Source organism: Oxyura jamaicensis, chromosome 7, assembly GCF_011077185.1.
Source record: "Oxyura jamaicensis isolate SHBP4307 breed ruddy duck chromosome 7, BPBGC_Ojam_1.0, whole genome shotgun sequence".
Classification (NCBI taxonomy): domain Eukaryota; kingdom Metazoa; phylum Chordata; class Aves; order Anseriformes; family Anatidae; genus Oxyura; species Oxyura jamaicensis.
The window spans coordinates 10,999,041-11,017,324 of record NC_048899.1 but is presented as its reverse complement, the minus strand read 5'-3'; the positions used below and the strand labels follow the sequence as shown (position 1 = coordinate 11,017,324).

General features: G+C 38.3%; 1 long non-coding RNA gene across 1 annotated transcript; it reads left to right on the top strand.

Moving 5' to 3' along the window:
- The first annotated feature begins 4,792 nt into the window (after positions 1-4,792).
- Positions 4,793-18,045, top strand: LOC118170175. Its single transcript, XR_004752553.1, has 3 exons — positions 4,793-4,953; positions 5,523-5,634; positions 17,912-18,045. It is a non-coding gene; the product is annotated as an uncharacterized LOC118170175 (long non-coding RNA).
- Positions 18,046-18,284: the final 239 nt, after the last annotated feature.

Here is an 18,284-nt window from a genome sequence, read left to right as displayed (position 1 = left end):
TACAAGGCTTGGCTAACTTAGTAATAATAAAGCTGATGAGGATACATGATACTGGCTTTGCATACAGCAAAGACATAGAAGAAAAAGAAGAGCCATTCCATTTAAAGATTGATGCTAATAGAAAGAGATTACTTCAGGCCTAGTTAAAATTCAAATAGGAGGTTAGAAGAACGTCCATGCAATTCACTAGAAATCTGAGTTTTTAAACAACATTCTGCAAAGGGAAGAAGAAAGAATATGGGGAACATGCACAATTTTCAGATGGATCAGTTACAATGACGTGATTATTTCTGATATTACAGAACTGGCTTCAAAGCACTCTCAGTGAAATTTCTTTTCATTTAGCAGTTTGGCTAAATAGCAGAAACACCTTTTGCTTAGGTGCTGTCTTCAGTTCCTATCAGAAATAAAAACTGACCACTAAAAAGTATCCAAAAAGGATTGTAAAAAATCTTCCACCTGTGCACTGACCAGTATTAACTTTCTGGAGACTCTCAGTCTGCCTTGTCTCATAAATGCAGTTCTTGAGTTATTAGTTTTACCTTTTGGATCCTCTACTTTTCTGCCTTTAAGGCAGGGAGAATAGGGCTTTCTTGACTTCTAGACCTCAGTGTACTTTTTGAGAATGCTTAGGCAAACTATTTGTATTGCTGTTTTGCTGTTTTTATTGATAGATACTCATGAGCTGCCAGACCTGTACTGCCTGGAGCTGTTCTTGGCAGGCACCTGAGAATGTCTCTTGCTGTACATCATGGCTCTAGGGTAGAAAACATTCCCCTGGAATTTCAAATTTTTTTCATTGTTTTCTTTCTAGATGTTTGAAGTGGCGACGCAAAATAGCCAAAGAAATTATTGATTCTGCAGGACTAGTGTGGAGATAGTAGGCTACACAAGATGCCTTCAGCTTGGTAACACCTTCCTGTCATTTAACTAATGGATATCCCCTTAGAGGAATGAGCATAGAAAGATGATATAGAATCTTTTTTTTATTGCTTTTATTTTTATTTTTATTTTTTTATTGCCAGCCACTTTAAAAAATAAACAAACAAAAACCACCTGTCATTCATATGAATCACTGAGTCACCCTTCAGGCACTTAGTGGAGATAAACTTCTCAACTGTCAGAAAAACTGCTGGACCTTTTGGTAGAGAAGATCATCCTCTTAAGGATACTTAATGGCTGGGTAGCAGTCTCCTGTGTGAATGTATCCAAGTAATTATAGCTTAAAGTTATACTAATCACTCCTAATGGAGATGGACTGTTCCTCCTGCTGTGTCCCTCACTGCTCCCAGATGAGAACTATCCCAACAATTTGGGATTAGCAAAAACACTTGTTATACTATTAGCTTCATAACTTTATTAATCTTTGATTATAGAACAGATGGATGAATCTTAATCATTCTATAACGGAAGATTAAATAGCTTAAATTATATCAGTCATATTTAAGTCTTTACTTAATAAAACAATAATTTAAGTTGGGTCATCAGTAGGGCTTGAACCCAGGGCCTTCAGATTAGCAGCCAAGACTTCCCCCATTAAAAGAGTAAACCCATTAACTGCTTGCAGTTGTACGCTTGTATATGTACACTGGCCATTAAAATATATGACACACGCTGTGCCAGTGGATTACACATTGAATTTTGGGATTAAGAATTCCTAGGTTGCATTTGTGCCTCTCAGAAGGAGTTTTGTCCCTGATATATAGTAGACAATGGGAAATGGGTCAGCTGGTGATAGCATTTAGCTATATATTTACATAAATCTTCAGTAAGAGTTTTTGTTTCAAGAGACATTATAAAAATGATTGATTCCGGTATCTTTGGTTTAAAGACATAAAAGAGCCTAGCACTTGGATTTGGTGTATGTACTTTGTGATCCAGAAGAAAAAGAGTTATAGACTCCCATCCTGTCATTAGGGGCTCAAGATAACTATGGGAATACAGTAAAAACTGGAGGGATTGATCAGAGTATAATATATATATATTTTTTTTTCCATCTATTTCAAGTTTACTGCAAGCAAAAGATTTTAGAGATTTTAGACTTTTTTTTCTCTGCATCATTTTTGTTGTGCTACCTAAACCTCAGGTAACCTCAGATACTGTTCATGACCTTGGGGTCAACACTGATTTGTACTGACCCAGAATCCTAACTGCAGCTTGTCAATGCCCTTTATCTGACACCTTATCAGCTGCCTTATCAGAGACAACACAAAACTTTACTGAGGGTGGCAAATGATATCACTGACTGCACAGAAGATGTGTTATTCTCTGATTATTTGATGAAAGATCCAGTAGAGAAATGCTCAAAAAATTTCATGTGAAAAAGAGATCTACAGCCTTAACTAAATTTGAACGCAATATGTTTATGATGCCAGCATTCAGCAAGCTTTACCTCAGTGACTGCGTGCACAGAATGCATTTGTTCATTTTTGTAAACTGTGTTGGACTAACAGAAAATGCATGGCTGTTGCTTGGCACTGTCAACATAGAGCTGCAACTCCAAGACTGAAGGTGAAGCATGGTAAATTAAAGACCATCCACTGATAGGGCCTTTCAGAATATCACCTCCACAAGCAAAAATCCCAAGAACACCCTAAGGAATGTGTTTGACCCTAGCTTAGTGGGACAGAAACTACTAATTCCTCATCAAAAACACTCCCTGTCACATCATTTGGCTTCCTTGTGGCGCCTAAAGGCGGGTCAAGCTCTAGTTAACTCGGGAAAAGTTACAACAAAAGGTACAATTGCACAGTAGCTCCATAGCTGTATATTAAGTGCTCTAATTCTGCAAACTTTGCAACTTTACCTATCAGTCTTCCTCAAAACTTTACCTACATACTTAAGATTAAAATTTTATTTGGAGATGTCATTTTATTTTGCTGTGAATCAGTACATCAGCTCTTCTACATGTGCACTCAGTTGCTCCCTGAAGAGAGAGAAACTTAGCAGTGGTGTTTATATTTCCTGCTCATTACACTGTAAAAACCCTTGGAGGACTGATATATTGATTAGCACAAGTCAGAAGTGCATCTTTGACTTGATCAATACATTTGTGTGTTGCGGACTGGCTAATGGCAAGTGTCAGAGTGCCCACCTGTTTGAAATAATTGCAGGATAGAAGCATTAACCTATTGAAAGAGTGCATTTATTGGGCTCAAAGAAAAATTTATGATCTTCTACTATACAGTCTGTGCAATAACACTGACTGCCAAGTAGAGAAGAGATAGTTCAGCTATATTAAAATAGCAGGTAAATCTGGAGTCTGGGGTTTGCTCCAGGTATTTAAAGACCTGAGCAGAGCATAATGAAGGAACAGATGTACCACTTCAAGCCAGTATGGTACATGAGTAGCCTCAAAGGAGCGCTGGAACACAAAATGAAAAAGGTACAACTGTGATCAAAAATATATATCCAAATGTTCAGGAAAATACACATGCCTGCTTACAAGCACCCTCTGTATAGCATCTCCAACACTTGATATAGATGAGCCATAGATTTATTCAATGTCACTCACACAGGATAGGGTCCATTTTTATGGCCTTGTAAATTATTTTATTTTTAAAATAGCTTTTCCAGTTGACCTTAAACACTTTGTGGATTGTTTTTAAATATTCTTATACTTCTGACTGGCCATGTTTTTCATTTTGAGGTCACAAAATGGAGGAGGAACGCTTTTTTTTTTTCTTTTTTTTTTTTCTTTCTTTTTTTTTTTAATCCTATAGACCAGTAGCTAAAATTCTCACTTGAGATTAGGTTACATTCCCTTACTGGCACTCAGGAATGAAATGTTTTCCAGGAAAGCACCTAACAACTACTGTAAGGTTATTCTGAGATGAACTGTTTTCTGCTGCTGCTATTCTATTCCAAATTGAGTATTTATATTCTCTAAAGGAGATAACTATTGTCTGGTGGTTTGACATTGCATTTGTAGAGGTAATGTCTAATTTCTGGTACTCACTCCAAGGAACAAATGCATATGACCTTCAAAGCAGAACAAAAAATGCTCAGAGCAGGAAAGCTGCACAGAGCCCTGAGGTACTTGGCCCACCAGGCCTCCTGGACCAGACCTGCCCACTGGCTTTACATGGAGGGAATGAGATGTCCAAATGTTTCCTGCCACACAGAGATGGAAAGGGAATGACTTCCAGCAACAGCTAGCCTATGTTGGACTGAGCTACTGTAGATATTACACCTTGGTTTTAGGGCTGAGTCCTGAAATTCTAGAGCTGCCAAAGCTATATCACTACGGCCTAGGAAACACAAATTGCAGGAAACTAGTCACCTCAGGGAAGTATACGGTTCGGTGCTTGCACCATGAGTGGGTGTCCTAACTTCCTTCAGAGGGGTCTGACCCATAAATGTTGAGCTGTTTGATCTGAAATCAACTCCATTTGCATTGCTGCAAGAGGATCTCTTTCCATGTTGGAGCATCTAAACTAATCTTTTTCCATAGTCTGTTCAAGACTTGACTCAGAGGCCATAATGTTGTGACTTTCTTCTGGCCTAGTCAGCTGGATCACCGTACCAGTACAGGACAGAATAGGCCTTGAGCAACTACTTCCATTTTCAGTTTGATTATCAACAGAATTTAGCTCATAATTTTGTCACGTGCCTTTGAATAGGTGACAGACATGAGTATTTAAGGTCATTCTCTGGAACCTGATGAACTGAGGTTTTGTACTGGTTCCATGGAGATGGAGATGGAGGTAAAACGTGGTCTTGGTAGGAGTCATCTTAGAGGGTAAATGCTGCCACCTGACTTCAGACACAGCACCTTTCCATTTACACCTTGAAATAAGTGAAGAAGTAACAGGGAGTTTTTCCTGCTTGGTTTGTGCTGTGTTGAGTTGATAGAAGACATGTACTTCTCAGAAGCTCTGGGAAGTGCTTTTAAATGTCTCTAACATGCCTGGAAGAGTCTGAAGGCATTTTATTTATTGAGGACTAAGATTGGTAAGGGTGTTTTTGTTGTTGTTTTTTAATTCCACAAGTTATTTTCTTTCCTATCCTTTTTAAAATTTCTTACAGTCTTGCTGAAGCTAGCTGTATAAATAAGATAAACTTACCCTAACACTATCTTTTAAAAGAATGTTAAAGGAAAAGATGCCATTACTGTAACACAGAAAATCAACATAGGGCTATTATTAACAGCATGTAGTGCTCCTGCAACCCACAAAGGTTAAGGAAAAAAAAAAAAAAAAAGAGCGCCTTCAAACCATGATTAAAGGAGAGCACTAAACTGATAAAGCAACAAAGTGATTTTTTCCTCCTTAGTTTTGTTGCTTATGTGAGAAACCTCTTAAATACTAGTGTTAATCTCGCTCTCTTTTCACTAGCTGTAGGCTGATGCATTCATTATTAAGCAAAAGCCATCCCTTTTGCAGTGCTGTGGCAAGGGCCCCTATTAATTGAAAAGTGCCCTTTGGGACTCGCTCTCAGTACAACACCAACTGGTTGCCCTCGGTAAAAAGGAGAGCTCCAGGTTTTGACATTGCCTTTAATTAAGTGTAAAAACATTTCAGGAAGGTGGTGTTAAGTGGCCAAAAGCAACTACGTCCTGGGCTTCACCACTGAGCTAGATCTGCCCATACATGCTGGAAGGGCTTCTTGTGCATTCAGGAAGAGCAGTGTAAGGTAAGACACTGGGTCCGGTGAAGTGTTCATCTTTTGTCTTCATAGTAGCATATCTAATGCATAAGTTGTAATACTGACTTAGGATACCGTTGCTTCTATGAAGTTCAGTACTTTTTGGATGTTGTGCGTTATGGTAATAACTTCAGATGGGAGCTATGTTGTACCAGCAGCTGTAGAATTTGCGGTGCATTTCCTGTGTCTCAGTGGTTTTCACAAACTTAATAAAAACTGACAATGATTACAGAGATAGAAAGCTCTGAGTCTAGAATGTGGAATTTTAGGTGTGGTTCTTAATTAGAATGTGCCCATTCTTTTCCTCAGATAAGAGGAGCTGGCTTTCAGTTTGTCACATATGCACCCTTTGATTGTGTTTCTTTGGTTGCCTCTGCAGTTTGGTATGTGCACACTGGCATCTGGTGAAGACCCTCACAGTCCATGTTGGAAAGCAGTAAAGTGTACAGGGAGTTGTAGCTTAAAAGCTAAGTTTGGAAAAAGCATGGTGTAAAACACTGAAATGCCCATTTTATTGGTGACCATGGGTAATATCAGTCCAAGGTTTTGTCAGCGCATGGACACAGCCCCTAGAGCTTGTGGGAAGAAGGTGGAAAGGGTAGTTGAAAGCTCTTCTCCGAGAAACAGGAAGACGTTACCAGTTTGATGAACACTGGCTACGGAAAGGTGAATTACACGTGATGAAACTCCTATGTAGATATCTATGCTCTACATATTTAGAGTGTTTGCCTATAGCACTTAGCTGTTCACATAGTCCTGAAGTTAGTGTCTGCAGTTGGAAGTTGGTGATGTACGTATGGTAAACTTGACCCTTTCTCAGCCTGTGCCATGTAGTAGAACCTTATACTGTAACATTTCATGATGTTTTCTTACATATGCCTTGTGTGAATCCCTAATATCACTGGATGGATGGTTCTGAGGAACCAAGATGAAGGTTCAGTGTCACTTCTATCTTTGCGATTTGTTGTGTGAGCAATTGTCAGTCTGCATGGTATGCACCTCCTGAACTGAATATGGAATCGTTGTCATAGGGATTTTAGAGAATTACAACTTATTACTGCTAATATATTCATATTGTAAATCTGACCCTTTGGGGGCATGTCCTATATAATAGAATCTTTCCCTACATTGTCTCACATAACTTTTACGCAGAACCCCAATCCTACTGGGTAGATGTTTCCCAAGAACTGGGGCAAGTGCTTATGAAGGAAACATCGCTATAGGAGTTTTATAGAGTTACAGCTTGTTACGGTTGTTAATGTGTTCAGCTTCAAAATTGCCTTTACACTGTACATGTGGATAGGCTAAAAAAGGGAGATTAAATCTGAATTAATTTTTGAACACTTCAGAAATGTCATTCTCAGGAAATGTAGAGTACTCTCTAAGCAAACCTTTGGAAAGACTTAGACTCTTTAAAGTACTGCTGGAGCATCAATTATTTAAGCTGCAAGATACTTCCGAAGTACATGTTCGTGACGATTATTTTTTTCAGTTTATGCATGAGAGTTCAAAGAAAACGTGAAGTGACTTATTGAGAAGAATACAATAAACACATAGCAAAAGCTCAAATTTAAACTCAAGACTTCCTATTCCTGGCACTTCCTGCCCTTCTTGCAAATCTTTTGGCTCCAACTGTACATATATCTAACACCTTTGGAATCTGCATGGTTTCTGACCTGGAAAAATTGAAAAGTGATGAACAGAAATTTTTGTTTACTTGTGGAAAACTTTTTCAATGAGTCATTTGTATTGTTGCTGAGATAACCATCAAACTGAGATGGAGTATGTCATATGCAACTGTATGAACTGCGAGACCATGCTCTTCAATATTTCTGTAGAAAACTTAATCCAGGTTTTGTAGGGAATCAGATATTCTCTAGATGTTGTCTACTGCACAGTTCTACAGAGATGTCCTAGCATAGGTCATGTTTGTAAGAATTAATGTATATACAACTTATTTTTTTTTTTAAGATGGACTCAAACAATATTTCATGTTTTTTTCTCTCTTAAATTAAGCGGCAAAGGGACTGCTTGAGCCAGATGTTCCTCTGATCAAAACATATACTGTAAGATTCAAAAAAAAAAATGGTGCTATAAATGAGACTATTTCTGCACACATTAGAGAAATAGATACATCATGTACAAACAATTTCTCTTTCCTGATTTCCACATTTTTTTTAGCTTCTGAGCTAAAAAATTGACCAGACTGAACATGAGGCATGCACTTTTGGTCAGGCTTCTAGATCCAAGGAGGAATTGAACAGTTGAAAGTCTAGAGTGACAAGTAGATGCTTTACCCCTTCCCACTCAGCAAAAGCTACTCGTGTTTTGTAGAATATGCTGCATGGGCCACAGCAGATCTGGAGACAGTGGAAGCTTAAAATAAAGGGCCCATGGATGTCTGTGCCCTATCTTTCACCAGGTGAGCTGCTCTGCCAGGGTTAACTTGAAGCTTTTAGCATGGATGAGGACAACCCACCTCAAAGCTGTAGAATAAAGGGGGTGGGTGGATTGTTGTATTTTTTTAGTTGTGTGGTGTGTGTGTGTGTGTGTGTGTGTGTGTGTATGTATATATATATATATATATATACAGTAGTTGCGGGAGCCTACTTGTTAATAATTGTCCAGCTATCAATATAACCCACAGGAGCCTTAGAGGGGCAAATGCAGGTACCCATCAGTCTGGTTTCACAGGCTTACTGGAAGAGCTTGGTCCCGTTCTCAGGATAACTGTATGCTAAGGTGACACCATTCCTTAGGAAAATTTCTTTTTCAGGCAAAGACTCCTTTTAGGTCTGCCACCCTGGTTTGATTTTGTTTCTTTTTCACCCAAGGCCATTTTCAGCCTAACCATAGCAACTCCAAAGTAAGCTGCTTGGAAAATAGATGATGGCAAATGTTCTCCTGGATAACCTTGGTCAGAGATACAAATTGGCAGTGCTGTTCTTGTTGGCAGCACTTCCAGTTGGTGCTAGCTATCACTGGGAATTTTCCTCTCTGCTGTGCTCCAGTGTTACATTCTGTGCAGTGGTAGGGCTATCAGTCGCAATACTATTTCCATTTCTCCCCAGCATGAGAGAAACAACCAGAATCCTAGCTTGCAATCTGTCTCACTAATGCTTAAGCTGGTGTTCGCAGCCCTAAGGGCTTGTAGGTGATTTAATTACATTCATTTCATAATTTCAAGTGATGGTATTTTGTAAACATTTTTAATGCATCATCATTAATATGCTAAGGAAAGAAATCTATTTCTGCCAGGAAAGAGGAAATAAATCTTCACTATCTCTTTGGTCCACTAGTTTACATTTAGAATAGAACACCTTTTCTGAAAAGCTGTTGGAGACATATGCTCCCATTATTATCTCACAGTGATTTATCACTAACTCTAAAATAAACATTATATCCAAGTTACCTGCTTGCTACTGCCCTTCCTATGCTGTTTCAGAATATCTTAAAGGACTGGCATATATACACTGATGTGGGTTTCTTGTGTTTTTTCCTTTTTTTTTTTTTTTTTTTTTGGTCTGCACTCAATTTTTGTATTGCTGCCACTCTTTTTTTCAGCAAATTGTATGAAGTAAGACAGAGGGAAACAAAATTGCTAACTGCAATCCTAGGTAGAGAAGGTGAAGTGCTGCATAGAAAACATTTCTGAAATGTCCTGATTAGAAGGAGGCTGAGCCAAAAAAAAACAACAAACTTTTATGCTGCAGGGGAAAGAAAAAACTCACTGAAATATAAGGTGTAGTACGCTGTTAAGGCTGAGGATCTTTTTGTCTGCATATTTGGAGCTGGGTGAGTTGGTGCAGCTCTCAATAGCTTGGAAAAGGCACAGACCATGGTCTAAACTGTAATTCTGCTGTAAACTGCCCAGAATCTCTGTTTGTGATCTGGGGCTTCCAGTTCCTGCTTCCCAGCCACTTGTGCAAGTAGTAAATAGCACCGTTTCCAGTGGAGTTGAGAAGACAGCATTTTCTTATAGCTGGAAGACTTTTTTGGGGTTAAGGAAGACAGAGCAACAACAAGTGTGAGGTTGGAGAACTTATACAATTGTGTGGTCACCTTTTAAAAGGAGATGACCTCTTGAGTGCTCCCTGAAGACTGAATCTTTTTTTTTTTTTTTTTCTAGTTTTGTTTTAACAAGTTCCAAATGGCAAATCTTCCAGTTCTTGCACCTTGTCCACAATTAGAGCTCAGCTGAGGAATTTGGTCACAATATGCAGCATTGTTCCAACCTGAAAAATGAGGGGAAGGAGGCAGAAAGGCCACTACTCAGCCCTTCATTACTGTCCTGTTTGCTCCTTTGTTTCTGGTGACCACTACTGCAGTAAAATTTGTTAATAGCTACATGAGGGAAGCTAGCCAAGCCAAGGCATCTCTGCTCTTTCACTAAAACCTTCATCCAGTGTCAGTCAGTAACTTTCCCTTTAAGCCCTTTTGTTAAATGTCTTAGGCAGTGGATTAATCCTGAACATTTAAGCTAAGTGTCTTCCTTTTGGAAAGGCTGACTTAGAATCACAAATATTTGTCTCTGCATGAAACTACTAAATCCTGTTATGTTCTGTGCCTCCTGTGGTTATTTGGAGATTGTGCAGTGGCAAAACTGTACTGAAATTCTGATTGAAATAAATCATCAGGTATAAAATGTTCATTGACTACAATGGAGACTACTGCTTTAGAACTATGGAGTAGCACTTCTTGGTCTTATAACATAAAGGATTGCCTTTTGTTTTTTTACCTTGTCTATAAACTGATGTATGCATGAATTCAAAGTGAATGAATGAAGAATTGCTTAGATATTTGCAAAATACAGTGTCATGAATGTTATGTGGTCTGAGAACAATGTTGTGTCTTATTCATGGAAGTAAGCCTTCTGTTGCATATATATATATTCTCCAAATTTTATATTTTTCAATATCTCTTTAGTTATTTTATCTGTTAACTTCTTAATATAAAATACAAATACCCAGTGCAGAATACTGCAGTGTTTTTTCCTGGCAAAAACACATGTATCATGCTAGAAGAGATGAGCTGAGGTTAAAAATAGTTAGCATGTGGCAGTGCGAGATGGGGGTTTGGGGCTCTAAGATCCACTCTAATTATTCACTAGGCCAGTATGCTTCTGTCATCTTCACCAATTCAGAATATCACTTGGAAAAAACAAGTGACCCTCACTATCATACATAATGTGGCAGCTTAATTGGCAAGAAGGGGTGAAAAGTAGGCTAGGGAAACCCTTTGAGACTGATGGAGCATATTTCAGTGGCTTCATCAAGGTAATGTTCCCCAGGTGATTGGAGGCAGCAGATATTTCATGAGGAAAAATATAAAGGTGCTTCAACTACAGAACACAAAACACAGTATTACAAACATAGTTTTTAAGAGATCTTCACATGCCAAGTATCTAGAGGGGGGAAAAAATATTAATTTTAATAACCATAATGATGATGTTAGTGTACCTAAAATAACTTGCTTGCAGTGGGAGTTAACTAAAATAGGCTTCCAGTTGTAAAACACATTTGATCTCATCAAAGGAGAGAGGCATTCAATATGCGTTTTCTTGTGCATGTTAGCACATAGCATGCATGCTGTTTTGCACGTGTCTAAACCAGAAACAATACTGACATACCTTTAATTTCATGGTCACAGAGCCTATTGAGATCCATCTGGCTCACAAAAGCTCTTTTTCAACATTCAATTTACAGTTAAATTCTATATACGCTTTAAGTGAAAAACAATGTAGTTGCCATAGGAAGAATGTCAAAAAAAAAAAAAAAAAAGTATCTTAAATTGAATGAAGACATCTTTATTTTCTGTTACGTCTGGCTTTCTGGATAGCATACTAAAACTACAGAGAAAGGAGCTTCTAGAGTTTCCAGGACAAGTATTTTAATTCTTTAATGTAAAAGCACTAAAACAAAGAACAATTAAATAGTCAAAGCTTTACTCTAAATCAGGTGTCCTTGTGTATGCTCTAAGCAGAGGCAGCTCAGTAGCTGAATGGGCATGGCCAGAATATTGTTTGTTTTTTAGGATGGGACTATGGAAGATCTGAACATGGGTAATGTCTATGCGACTGGAAAAAAGAGGAATTTGATCACACATCCATGGAGGAAAAAAAAAAATAAACTAGAAGTTTTAGCTAATATTTAATGATTAGTGGGCTCCATACTGATGTATCAGAAATATTCTATGACTGGTTGTCATATTTTGCTTTCTTTCTGGCCGAAGCTTTAGGTATTTAATAGTCTCATTACAGTGGGCCATGCAAAATCAGAGGTCTCTTCCTAGGGTTTCTCTTCCTAGGGTTTGTCTCCCTAGAGTTTGTTCTTCTAGTAGTTTTCAATACTGATAATTTTTGTTCCTGAATCCAATAAATAAAAAGTACGAGGGGATGTTTCAATTATACAGGTCTGTCAGCCTCTACAAAGAACAGAACATTTCTTAAACTGACTGCTGTGCTATATGTTAATTACTTATCACCAGAGAATGAAAGGCTCCATTAGCATCATCTTATGTGCACCTGCCTGCTAAAGGAATATATATGCACAGGTTCTTGAGTCTAACCATTTATTTGCAATCTGTTACTGAGCTGGAATTTAGTTAAACATTTTGAAGATGTACGAAATAGCTTGTAGAGGAGGCGCTGGTTCTTAAGTAATTGGCAGCAGCTCTAGCTCATTAGAATAGCCTCTCGTCTGACATGCCAAATGTGCCCTGTGTTGAGCTGTTCAATAATCAACAACCAATCGTTTCTCTTTGCACATCACTCAGCATGACAAATCAGTGATATTAACCACATGGGTTAAGGCCAATGCCAGTCAGTGTTTACATCTCAGGTTAGCCAATTCTCTTTCAATCAATACAATGTCTCTAAAAATACAATACAAATAGACTGGTGTTGTAGTCTTCATAAAAATCACATGACTTCCCCACATCTTAAATAGAAAATGCAAATGGTGATATGAAAGCAGTTATATTTAACTTGAAGAATGGCGGGGAGGAGATTGGGTTGCTGAAAGGAAGCAGTTTTCTGATACCCCACTTACAGGAGATGCCAAAACCTAGAGTTTCAGAGGACTGTGTGGTTAAGAGGCCCATGTGGAGGAAGTCCCCTAGCTTTTAGCACACAAAGTCAGCTTGTCGTTCACTAAGTGACGGGTGTTAAATAGCAAGATGCTCAAAGAACTGTTCTACATCCTTTGCTTCCCACTGGTCAGCACTGAATGTAGTCTGCTGTTGTGTATCTCCTATTCAGTTAGTTAGGTTCCTGTCAACCTCATAGTCTTCTCTGGTCTTTAATAAGCTGCATAAGTTAGTCATTTTATCACCTCAGTGTTTGCCTGTGTTCAGAGATCACTGAGAAGTATGGTAGGTGACACGATAGTCTTCAGGCAGTACTGTTTGCTGCCTTACTGTGCCACCATTAGCTGTGAGAGCAAACATCTGCTTGCTCCTACCCACAGCATACTCCTCATCATCCCTCAGTTTTGATGTAGAACAACTGTCCTTTTTTGTTCTTTCGCTTCCTAACTTCAGCAAAAGCATCTTGTAAAAATGCAGAAATGAATCAGAGAAATACTTATCAGAGGCCACTCAAATCCCTCATTCTCCTTATCTTATTGCTACTTTTGTAAGCAGTACTGATGGAAATCCAGAAAGAACTGTGACTATCACAAATGTAAAATGCTTGCTGGTGATACACTTGTATATGCTAAGCATACCAAACACTGCTGATTCTGTTTGGAGAGAGCTGTAGGCTGAGTGGAGCAGGGTGATGTGCTCTGAAGGTGGCTAGAAGGACTTGAGTTACTTTTTTGAAGAGGGAGGGTGGAGAAAAATATAAGGAAAAGTAGCTGGTAATGTTAGGAATGACTTGATTGTTCTGTTCCTAAGCAATGCATAAAGCCTGACAAAGAGGTGTTTCTCTTGTTCTATGTGGGATTACCTGGTCAATCAGCAGGAACCCCTCATTGCAGCTTAGGGTCCCTTTTTTCCCTCTTCCCTCCCTTCCTCCCTCTGTGTTTTGTATAGGCATAGGAACATCATTTCAGAAGTTTTGGTAGCATCATGCTTTGTCTGAATTTTGACTTTATCTCCTGCTTCATTTGTGGTATGAAAAGGTTTCATTACACTGGTTTTGGTCACTTTATTTTATTTTATTTAATACAGAAGATGGTAAAGGTCTACACATGATATTCAAATTGTATATATTTCTATAGTATAGACACTAGATAAATTAAAGGGCAGACCACGGGACACTCACAAGATTTAGTAAATATGCTTAGTGTCTGTCATTAAATATATATTTATCCAGACTCCCTCTGGTCTATCTAGGCATAGCTCGAGGCTGTCTTGTGCAGTACACACCGTACTGCTCTAGGCCAACACAGTGGGGGTGAAGTTATTCACTTATTATCGGAATTGCAAAATATAGCTATCCTGACCATCTCAGTATATATTTTCCCGTGCCTTGGCAAGCTTGGTCATTTAAATGTCTAACCATTTTTTTTCTCTTAATGGCTCATTTTACATACAGTACATCATTGTACCACTGACCTTTTCTGTTCTGACTTGCGCTGATGACATCACAAAAATGACAAGATTACCAATAGCAATGGAAATAGGCGCTTATTATTGTACAAATTAGCAAAGAGCTGGCAGCAACTGGAACAACATGATAGGCAACTGTCTGCTCTAGTACACACAAGGAGACTGCATCCCAGCCATTGAAAACTGGCAGTCGGAATTCAGTGACAAAAGGCTGTTTGCCCAAGAGCCACCCTCGCTGTGGAAGCATCTAGATGAATACGTCTGATTATCATCTATTAAAACATGGAGTTAAAGCTATTAAATAGCCAATACTTACCAACTTCAGTAGATAAACAGCATGTTTGTGACAAATACCTCCTGTTTTAAATGTCTAAATTCATGTTTTCTAGATTGAACTTCAGTCCTGACTTCCAAATAAAAAACCTTTCCACCCATTTTAATTCCTTTATTTAATTTTTATATTTGTAGTAGGTTCTGACACGCTCTAACTGTATTTCATAATGGTTTTTAACTTCTAATAAGATTATAGGGGTTTTGTACTTTTAATTGAAATACATTGGTATTCCTGAGACTTTAATGTTGACTTGCTATAGTAATCTGATTAGGCCTGTAGCAGAGTTTTAGTATATACACACTCCTTTTTAAAGTTAAGCATATTCTTAGTACCATACTGAATTGCGGTTTTGGACCCATAACTATCCTGCTTTACCGGGACAGAGCTGTACAGTGACTAAAATAGTTAAATGGATGTCAGGTTAGAGATATGAAAGCTCACAGAAATGAGTAACTGTGTAATCATGCTCTGTGGTGAGAATGAAAAAGATAAAGTTGCTACTCACATAACTATTACTACAAAATATATACCTGTGATGGTATCTGTGACTACCTTTCTGTCAAGTTGACATGTCCATTTCTATCCACTTTTTTTTTTTTTTTTTTTTTTTTTATCCTAATGGAGTGGATGGAACACAGTAACCTTAAACATGACTCAGAAATACGCAGACTTGGTGATGGCCTTCACACCAGTGTGCCATGCCATGTTTCTCCTACTGCTTCTGGGTCTCTGAAGATAGCAGAGGTATCTATCAGTATCTACAGTCACCCTGCCTGGGTTGGTATTTCCTTGAGAGACGTCTGTACAGCTGCTCAAATGCATGTATTATGTGTCAGTGACATATGCAAGATGGAAGAAAGCAAGGGGTTTTTGGAGAGAGACCAGCTTTAATGTAGACAGATTCATCTTTTCTCTAGTCAGTGAAAATGGAGAGTTATCTTCCATGTTTAGTTCCTATTTCTCAAGCTGTTAAGTGAATATTTCAGGAGTCTCAATTCTCCCTGAGTTTCCCATTATTTTTTCTTAGCCTTCAGATAAAAATTGGCTGTGACTATGCAAGAGACAATGAATATTATCAGTCCTATTGCTAACAAGACTGGTAAGACCAAACAGGGAATTGCTATGAATCATCAGAGCTAAATGCAAGGTAACCCCCAAATTTCTGAAAGCTAGTAACTTCCAGAATACGAGTCCAGTCTCCACACCTGTCTTTCTGAACTCAGTCAGAGTTGCACTCCGTTAAAATACTTAAAATAGCATGTGTGGAAATATTTTAATGCCAAGTACTTCAGCCTTTCATTCTATATCTAACAAGAGATATTTGTGGCAGTGTTTCTCCAATGTGCTCTTTCTAGGCAGCCTGAACAGGCTCGTTTCTCAGGCTAGCACTAGGCTTGGAGATCCCTCATTGTATTTATGTCTTGTGAAAATCCTATTGCGCTGTCAGCACTTAACACCACATAATAATTCTGGAGCCAGGCACTCCCATCATGGGCCAGAAGTCACCTCTATTGATTTCAAATACAGTGCTTTTATCTTCACTCCATTCAGGAAAGAGTGTGGTTGGGTCACCCTCACTATGTATATCATTTGCGTTATACAGGGAAAGTAACATCCTGGAGGAAGCTCTTGTGCATAGGGAACATTGCTTTGCTTTATATTCTTAGAGCGGTGCACGTAAAAATAAGAATCTTTTTCCCTTTGGAAATGAAATAATAGTCCCATTGAAATGATAGAGATATTGTCACTACCTTAAATGTGGGTGGGAGGTGATACATTTTCCTACTCAACTTGTAAGTTGTTTGAGCAGCTGGTTAATAGATACCAGCTTTCATTAATGGCAACTAGCTAATAATTAAGTCTTAACCCTAAATTAACCATATACAAAGTAAGCAAACAAGTTCAGTGACGAAGACAGTCTCTATCAAGTCTAGTTTGACCAGGTAGAGTTAGCAACAGATTCCACACCATGAGTCAATCAGGCTATTGAAGAGAGCAGATATTAGACATTGCACCTAGCTTGCTTTTCAACCAATCTGCCTGAAGTACTTGACTAGATTAAAGAGGGGAGGTGTTATTAAAATAAATTAATTAAAACAAAAGGAAATATATTAATGTAGCAGTAGACCCTGAAGTCGCAGGCAGGCATTAGGCATGGCTGCTCATATCAGGACCCAGATGCCAAACTAGAAGATAGACAGTGATTCCCACAGCAGCATCTGGCTTTTTGGCAGCCTGCGCACAGGGGCATCAATGACTATGGATTTGCTTCTTAGTCTTTCAAACTGTTGGACCGCGGTGGCCCTTGGCAAAACTGTAGAGCCCTTTCCTCCATAGCACACTTCACATAGCATTTCCCTTTTCCCAAATAAACTCCTCACTGCTACATAAGCAAAAAGAACACTGCCTAGTCCATTAATACAAAAAATAATTCAGTGCTGTAAAAAGGAGGACCTTAAATGCTTGCTGCTGTCCTGTCTCTTTGTGCGTGTTGCAGATCAGCCACTGATCATGACTGTTTAGAATGACTTGGGAAATATCCAGTGCAAGTATGCCCTGCCTGTAAATGAGAAAAGGGCTCAAAGTGCATACATATTCTTGCATTTACTTAATGGATTTAAGCTAGTAGTATGTCAAAGGAAAATACATTATGCTGATATATAATGAAGCTCTCTCCTAAAGCAAGTTACAGTAAAGGAGGGAATCACTATATTTTCATTCTATACCTTTCACCAAAGGCTTTTACAATGATATTAAATATTAACTCTGTATAGGTTTAATCCCAAGCCGCAGCAGCAGCCTTAAGGTTAATAGTCCTTTTAATTAAAGGATAAGTCAGTTATTGAACACAGAAGCTAATCACGAAAGGATTACCACTGAAAATGAACATAGTCTGTGCAATTAGTCTGATAATTAAGACTTAAGTACTGGACAGAGATCAAAGTGCTTGTAATCTGCAATAAAGTTCCTAGAGTTGTAAGGATTTTCAAAATGTTAGCTTGTGCTTTATTGCACCTTCCATTTATTGTGTACCCATGATAGCAGCAAACACATTTTCCCAATGGATATCAGCATGTATAACTGCAACAGCTGTTACTACATAAGCCTGGTGTTTCTCACAATATGATTACTCTGTCAACGACTACCATAAAAGGTGGCATCTGTATTCATCAAACAGAGTTATCAATAAATGTAAAGCCATACAACAATTAGAGATCTCCAAGGAAGAACAAATCCAACCCCCCAAAAAAATGTCAACTACACTATTTAATTACTAAGATTGTTAATCAATAAAACGCCTTCATAACTTTTAATTAAATTTTTATTCGAACGGGATGTTTAGAGAATCTGATTCTTTGTTTTCGTTTCATTTAACAGTTGCGCTACTAAAGTCCTGGTGGCATCTGCGAGCAACCGGCCTCGGGGGGACACTACACGTCTGTAATTGCATTTTGTCACCTACAGAGGGTGTTAAGAATCTTGTTAAAAATAAAGGAAATAGTTAAGAGACATCTCACTGTAGCCATTATTATAGTGCAAATTACCAGGTAGAGCAATCCAGAAGCTGTCAGGAAAGGTTAGTAAGAAAGAGTGTCAGGAAATCAACCATTCAGCAATTCATCATGGCCTAATGCTAGCTCTAAAATGAAAGCTTTAAAACAGCATTGTTTTATGAAGGAAGGGACATTATCTTTTTTTTTTTTTTTTTTTTCTTTACAGCAGTGAATAAAGATAACAAGGAGAGTGGTTC